At 31.3% G+C, this 8,749-nt stretch overlaps 1 pseudogene; it reads left to right on the top strand.

Moving 5' to 3' along the window:
* The first annotated feature begins 1,166 nt into the window (after positions 1 to 1,166).
* On the top strand, positions 1,167 to 6,705 carry LOC127092657 (probable CCR4-associated factor 1 homolog 11; annotated as a pseudogene).
* Positions 6,706 to 8,749: the final 2,044 nt, after the last annotated feature.

The raw sequence follows: 8,749 nt of genomic DNA, 5'->3' as shown, positions 1-8,749 counted from the left end.
AAGAAAATCAGGTGAAAATTGGATAAGGATTGCAACAAATTCGTTAGAAAGGACCTTCTAAAATCCCTGATTTTATGGATGGTGATTGGAGAGAGTGAAATGCGTGAAAGATTTCCAGCATGTAAGCAGATTTTTTGTGTGTATTTTGTCATTTCTAAATTTAACTTTTCACCGATGCAGTTAGTTTTACTGCTATATGAGTTTTGATTACTTTTACTGATGTGTGTGTGTTATTTTCACGTGTAATTCCTTTACTAAATGTAACTTACTTTTTGTTTTTCATTGCAAGTTAGTTTCTACTTTTGAAATTAGTGTTATTACTGCTCGATGTAACTTTTGTTAAGCTATCATGATGCAATTGAGTTACTCTATTGATGCAATACATTTTGTAATTACTACTGATGTAAATAAAATTGCTATTGGTGCAAGTGGAATTGTTACTTTTCTCTAATGAAAGATGGGATGCAATTTTTTTTACTGTTGCATATGGTTCAAGTTGCCGATACGCTTTTTTTGTTACTTTTTACTGGCGTAAATAACCAAACTCTCAACTTATGTAAAAAATGCAAATCTCTACTTCTTTTTTTGTGTGTGTTATTAAATAATGTGGAGATTATTTTAAATGAAGATGAAATATAGGAGAATAATGGGATTATCAAAAAGGAGATAAAAATTTTATTATTAAAATAAAAATGAAAATAAAGTGAGATAAAAAAAGGTTTTTATTAATATATAAAAAAGGTAAAGATGGTTATTAATAATAAAATAAAATTAAAATGGAATGAAAATAATATTAAAATGAGGAATGAAATAAATTGGGATAATTGCTATTATGAAAATGAGAAATAAAATAAAATGGGATAATAGTTATTATTAACATGAGAAACGAAAAAAAAAAAGGGATAATAGTTATTAATAAAAACTAAAATTAAAATGAGATAAAAAGCTTCTTATATTATAAAAAATGAAAAAGAAAATAAAATGAGATGAAGAATGGTCTTTGTTAAAAGAAAATAAATAAATAAAATGAGATAGAGATGATTATTATTAATTAAAAATAAAATTAAACTAAGACAAAAATGATCATTATAAACAAGGAAAAATAAAATGAGATAACATGGTCATTACAAAATGATTATTAAAACACAAATGAAATACTTGTAACGATGAAAGTCATGCAGTTTAATGGACATAATCAGGCTTGTGATTTGGAGGATCATATGCAATATAGGTAATGAGGTGTTACTGTAGCATTATGAGCTCAAACCTCTTAAAAACAGGGGACCCAATTATACGGTGAATGATGCATATGGAAGCAATGTGAGAAATATTAAAAAAATAAAGTCAAACATATGCAGATGAATGATTTTTAAAATTGATGAAAGCACATGACCAAATGAAATGGTCATGTTGATGCAGATAGAAATGAACTGAAAAAGAAAAATGCAATGCAATTTTAACGTAAGACAAAATTGAGGTATGATAACCTGGTCTAAGGCTGACATGTGACGGACTCACTATGACCTATGGATTGGCTAGCTACCAAGAGGAGGTGGGTTGGTTATTTCCATTTTGTGGTTTTGCCACTTTCTTTGTGTGTGTGCTTTGCATTATGAGGTTTTGATTACTTTAGTCATATGCATGTAGTGTTTATGACACTACACCCGAGTCTTTGTGGTTGGCTTTGATTTCCTCGATCGTACCCTGGACTCATTGTTACCTTTCACATTCACAAAGGAAACAAATATTTCAGAAGAATATTGTTATTTCTTTAAATAAAAATATCATGATACATTACGATGATATGACTTTTCTTTACATAAAAATATCAACATAACTAGGTGAGTTTTCCACCACTTATTTGCCATGCCTCTTGTAATCAGCTGGAATCAACCGATTTTTCTTATCTAGATGACGTAACCTTTCATACACGTGGGTAGGACAAATTTCATGTCCCTTAATTGGCAAGTAAGGGAGCCATGTTGGTCTCTATGGTCTTACATTCCCTTTCCTTTTTGTCTTGTTGCAAGGCCTTGTAGATTCTCTTAGCTTTAGTAAGGTCTACATTTACCGTGGTTGATTCACAGTGGCTGATTCACCGTGGAGGTTGTGGAACTTCATCTTGAGGTGAACCAGGGATGCTAAATTATCTAAGGCTTCCACAAAGAGTCTGTCAAGGATAAAGTTATGGATTCTTTGCAAGGAACCACCGGGAATTGTCAGTTGACGGTTCTAAAATTTCTCCATTCTCCCACAGAAATCATCAACTTGATGTACCCATATGGATGTGTCATTGTGCCATTGAAGGCCTATAAATTAGATCATTTATAAGGCCACAAGTTATCCTTTTTCAGGCCTATCTTATCCAAAAGTTCTGAGTATATCATGTTGCAAGAGCTACCACAATTAATTAGTATTTAGGAAACATCAAAGTGGTTGATCATGACTGTTATGACCAATGGAAATATATCTTTCGATATTCCCTCTACCTTTTCACTATCCTAAAAATCAAGCATCGACCTTTTCGGGCCCCTTGGTTGATGTACTTCTGCCTTTCTTGTTAACGATCATTAATTTTTACGATCTTCTTCTTTGCCTTTCCCTTGGACGGGGCATTTGCCTGCAGGGTGCCTCCCGTCGTGGCTGTAATATGTTGACGTTCCCTTTATACATCCCATCTTCTTCGTTGCTTGCCTCTTTACCTCCGGTCACGATATCAACTATTTTGGTCGAGGACTTGCTCTTCAAGGAATCACTTTGGTCCCTCTTGCCATATTTGGAGTACTCAAACAAACGAACCTTGATTAACCCCTAGATTGTATCCTTCAGTTGGATGCAATCCTTAGTGGTGTGGTCGTGACTTTTATGGAAACAACAATATTTTGATTTGCCAATTTGAGAAGACTTCCTAATCGAGAAGGGAATTTTTATCCTGGCTTTCCAAAACTCGGTGATAACACATTCTTTATAGATTTTCTCCTGAGAGGTTTTAAAGGGAGTGTATTTATCAAACCAGTTGTGGGTCCTGCGGTCGCCTTCCTCCCTAAGTCGGGTAGACTCTTTCCCTAATGACCGACTAGAACTTGCATATGATGATGCTCGGTTGTCCCCTAGAGCAATGAGTTTTTCCTCATAATTAATAAAGGTTAAGCCTTATTCAATATATCTTTCAAAGTGTGGTCCTCCTTACACTGTATCTTGTATCTGAATGAGCTACCCTACTTTCGTCAGAGCCTCTCACTCCCAACGTTACTTTTGTAAAGTTGTTGATATATTATCGCAAATCCTCCTTCTTGCCTTGGGTAATCTCGTTGAGCGTAGCTATTGTTGTAGGTTGCCTATTTTGGATGATGAAGCGAGCTGTGAAGTTTTCACACAAGTCGGTCCATGAATCTATGCTTTTGTCGTCCAGAGATTTGAACCAAATCATAATTGATTTGGTTAGAGTTAATGCAAAGAGCTTACATTTTGCAACATCGTCAGAGTGATAGTAATCCAGATGGTCATCAACATGTTGCACATGATCATTTGGATCTTCTTTTCCATCGTAACTATTGAGCTTTAGTGTCTTCTCTAGCAATTTCGGTATCCGACTATCCAGGATACGAGCCGGAAGAGGATGTTTCTCACGTTATTTTACCGGGACCAGTCCTTTGGTTCTTCCTTTCTTTGAGGGTGGCAGACCTTGGGAGGAACCTCTTCCTCCTTCCTGAACGGCTTGGAGATATAAAAGCTACTTCCAAGTGAGATGTTTCCCGTTCAGGGACGTCCATGTGACTTCTTCGGAAAAAAAGCCTTTTGCACCGTGTTGCCCTTCGAATTTGCGTTATGCAAGATTTTTTCGAGGTTTGGAGTATCCTTTCCTCCACAACTTGTGAATTATGGTTCCAAATCATATTGTAAATATTATTCAATAGTTCGTTAGCACCTTGCACACTAAGGTTGGCTTGTAACATTGAAAACTAAGTGATTCTTATTGTCTATGTACCATCGATTGTGTCGGATGTCTGAGTGATGGTTCACCTTGTTGAAATTGTGTAACGGATCCTAAGAAGGGGAGATGTTGAAATACTCATTGAGACATTATATGTTGAACATGATCTTGATTTGACTATGCAGATGGAGAATTTATTAGGACTTGAGCATAATCATTTTGAGGAGGAGGTGGTGGATCTCTTGTAGCTCGAGCGGGTGCAGTTGCCCCGCGTTATGTAACAAAGTGAGTAGCTCTAGAACCTGCCATTGTTGGTGGATCAAGATGGAGGTTTGAGAAACGGTGTTCATCTTCGATCACAGAGGATCAAGAACGGAGATCTACCGTTCAGATTGAGGAAATATGAATTTCTAGGTTGATGAAGCTTCAGTTGAATGAATCGAGAGATGAATATTTAAATATGGAAAACACAGTAATCAAATGTCATTTCCACATACGACACCACTATTTCACGCGTGAACCATAATTGACCGGTGATCGATGAATGTTGATTGCAAAGGTGGAATTGAGCTTCCGGTGCAGTAGAAAGGAGGTAGACCCGCAAGGTTAGCACTTCAACATCCAAATTAATATGAGAGTAAGATGAGGTGAATGAAATTTGAATTCAAATTATCTGAGAAATGACATGCTCTACCTCTTATACAGTAGCTAAGTTATAATAATTTGTTGATCTATCGACGTGAAATGCACTAAGAGCTTCGTAATATATATATATAATCTTGAACTTGAAATTATAAGATTTTATTTCATTTTAAGTAGTATAAAGTCTCTTTTCAAAACTTGTCTCACAAAAATTGTAATTTTCATAATTTCTTTAAAATTCTACATTGAATTTTAAGTTTAAATTACATATACGATGTAAAAAGAATTAGAAAAAGGTTTTAATTTACGTATCCCTGTCGCCTGACCATGTGACATAATAATTCATTAATTAACTAAAAGTATTAGCATAACTAGCTTCAAAGTACGGAAGATATTTTGTATAACTCTAATCTTAAAAGTTTGAAATATAAGTTTTTTATAATCTAATATATGTGATCTCATTCTAATTGTTACATCTCACCGTTTTTTAGAATCAAAAAAATCATAACAAATAATTTTGTTAGGTTTTATTGATTTACAGTTATTAATTACTAATGTATTTTTATTAATTATAATTAATGATTCAAAATAAATTATAATAGTATTAATGAAAGACTGCAAATAAAATAACAATACTAATTATAATTATAATAAAATGAAAATAAAAAGTGATACTTTTTTTAAATAAATATTTCTGTATAGTACATGTGACATTATTATATATAGACGTATTATTTTCTAAGATAAATCTATAAAAATTAATATCTATAGGTAAAATATTATTTATATATATTAAATAAATATAAGAAAATGAGTGATGTATTGACGGTCTAAATTATTTTTACACTCTCAATCAATGAAAATCATGTATCTTGCCATATCACATTTACATTTTAATTTTTTTTTTTAATCATATGACATAATGTTGATTTTTTTTACACGGTTCATGTCAATTAAGTTCAATAAATATATATGAATATATAAAGATACGCATCTAAAATGGTTTTAATATATTATTTTGAGATAAACCCGTAGGATACATGGAATAGTAATTAATTTGTTGAATGCTCAAAGCCAACAAACAACGCACATAATATAACAAACACATTAATTAATAACAAATATTAAATATTAGTTAGTAACTAACCTTCCACTTTGCATGCAATATCTTTTTCGTGTTTAGTGTTTATTTTTAATATAAAAGAGGAAAATCTCTTCTCATCTCATAACATCATCATAAACAGTTCTACTATTCATTTATTCATTTGTAGAGAATTCTTAAGGTCTCAAGAATTCACAAAACTCAACATGAGTAAGGTGAAGGAAGTCATTATACGGCAAGTCTGGGCATATAATTTGGAGTATGAATTTAATCGCATACGCCAAGCTATCCATCAACATCATATGGTCTCAATGGACACTGAATTTCCTGGTGTAATTCATTCACCTAAACTTCATTGTCACTATCTTCAACCCTATGACAACTACTACTATTTGAAGGCGAATGTTAATGCCCTTAAACTCATTCAATTTGGTCTCACCCTTATCGACATTAAGGGAAATCTTCCAGGTTTTGGAAACAACAACACCTACATTTGGGAATTTAACTTCCGTAATTTTGACGTCAATCATGATCCTTGTAATCAAGATTCTATTCATATGCCCTGCCGTCAAGGGATTGACTTCAATCAAAATTTTCGTAATGGTGTGGATTCAATGCGTTTTACTGAGCTAATGTTCTCGTCCGGACTTGTTTTCAACAAATCACTTATGTGGATCACATTTAACGGTGCTTATGATTTTGGGATTTGGTGAAGATATTAACTCAAAAGAATTTACCAAACCATTTAGAGGATTTTTTAAATAATGTAGAAGTGTTGTTTGGAAAAAAAGTGATCGATATGAAACACATGATGAAGTTCTGCAACTTTTTGCATGGTGGTCTAGAACGAGTAGTTACTACTATAAATGTGAGTCGTGTTGTTGGAAGGTCTCATCAAGTTGGATCTGATAGTTTGTTGATAGGTCAAACATTTAGGAAAATGATAGAAACTCTCATTATCAATAAGAAAGTTCAATATCTTAAAGATTACACTGGAGTGTTATTTGGATTAGAGATTGTTGTTTAGTGAAACCGAATACAAGGTTATTATAAAAATTAAAATATATAAAAAAATTATTCTTTGATTATTTTCTATATGCATTTGTCTTCTTTGCATGACACTTCTGTGATCTATTTTATTCTTTTTCATCACAACATAAACTACTATAAGATTATCATCATCAACCTATAGCCCATTATTTAAATAAACTACTATAAAATTACCTGAGAAATTATCAGTGTTGCTCACACATCCGGGTAAAATACCATAAATTCTTTTAAAATACAAAGATATATTTTCAAAGGCATCAAAAATGTTCAAACTTCATATAAAACTCAGACTCATGCAAAAACGAAACTGAATAAATTTGGAGTTTTATTTTCGTAGTTGTTACGGAAGTATATCTCTAGAATCTACTCTATTTTCTCAAATTAAAAATAAATGCAGAATGGGAAGAACAATATAAATTAACATCAATCATTATTATGACATACATAACATATGTAATATTACATAGATAATCATTAACATAAATATAACATTACATGTCATCCTCAAGTGATGGTTGATGATATTTCAACATTTTTATAATATTTTCGGACGATCTTGCAACATTTGCATCCACCTAAGTCATACATTTTGTTTCGTAACAGAGGAATGTACTCCACATAATAGTTAAATCTCCATCCGTCTTCGGCTCAAACTTGCTGAATTGTATCTTCCCTTCATAGTCAATCGAGAGTGAATTATAAACGAGTTTGACAACTCTTCGATTGTTTGGATATTGCAACAGATTCTCTAGTGTGGATTTCAGATTGACAAGACGAGTGATATGAATCTAAATTCAAGAGGGGTGAAACACCCCGATTTATTTATTTATTTAATTTAATTGAGTATTTTATTTAAATAATCACTTGTGAATATGTGACATGGTTGGTCGGTGGGAATTGAATCCTCTCCAATTTTTTCTTTCATGCATTCTCTTATGTGCAATTCAAAACCATTTGATTAATCCAACTATTAAAATGCAAGAAAGAGAAAAAATATATAATTTAAAGAAGAGAGAGAAATATATCAGTTTTAATTTTCTTTTATTTTTTCATCTATTAAATAACTTAACTTAAGAAAACAAAAGACTAAAAAAAACCACATCACCCCATATAATTTGTTGTTAAAAGCACGTTGTTCTTTTTATTTTAATATTATTTATCAAATAAATATTTTATATATTTTTATTTGATAATAATTAAATTATTTAAACTATTTGTAATTAATTTAATTAGTCAAATTTAACTATTTTTTATTTTAATATATTATAAAAATTATATTTGAAATGCATATTTGTGGTTAAAGAATAAAATTAATGTCTATTTTTTATATTGTCAACATAAAAATGAATAAAATATATAATATATCAACTATTATTTTTTAACTTTAAATTTTTAAAGTTGTTTTATTTGAAAATAAGTTATTATATAAATTGTTGAAGCATGTAATTTTACGTTGATTTTTTTTTGTTTTTCATAAATCATTATTATTTAGTTAACTTATCATTATATATTTTCTAGTTAAAAATGAGAATAGATTTATTATAATGTATTATAAAAATATACACAAAACAAATATTGTGACTAAAGAATCAATTAAAATAATTGTTTTTAAATAACTTAATATAGAAATGAGACACCATAATCTTTTTATTATATTGAAAATAAATTTTATTTTTTATGAAACTTTTAATCTTTTTAATAGTGAAGATGATTATTTTAATTTTCTTTAATTAATTTTGAAATAATGTAAACTCTGGTTTTTATGATTTTTTCTTCTTCGGACGAATCCTCAGTCAAAGTTATGGAGTCGTGGTAGAATTGGAGGCTCGATAGTTTAATACCCTGGCCCCTTGCTTTTGCAGATCCCTCACCCTCGACCAGATCTACGCCCAACATTTGAACACATATTTCGTTGGGCTGTTGAACATTTCCAGTCACAGGCTTACCATCTATTCGAAGACCCAAAAGCATGTACACGTCCTCTAGTGTGACGGTACATTCACCGATTGGTAGGTGAAAAG

Source organism: Lathyrus oleraceus, chromosome 1, assembly GCF_024323335.1.
Source record: "Lathyrus oleraceus cultivar Zhongwan6 chromosome 1, CAAS_Psat_ZW6_1.0, whole genome shotgun sequence".
Taxonomy (NCBI): domain Eukaryota; kingdom Viridiplantae; phylum Streptophyta; class Magnoliopsida; order Fabales; family Fabaceae; genus Lathyrus; species Lathyrus oleraceus.
The sequence above is the reverse complement of the archived record's forward strand: the minus strand, read 5'-3'. Positions and strand labels throughout refer to the sequence as shown.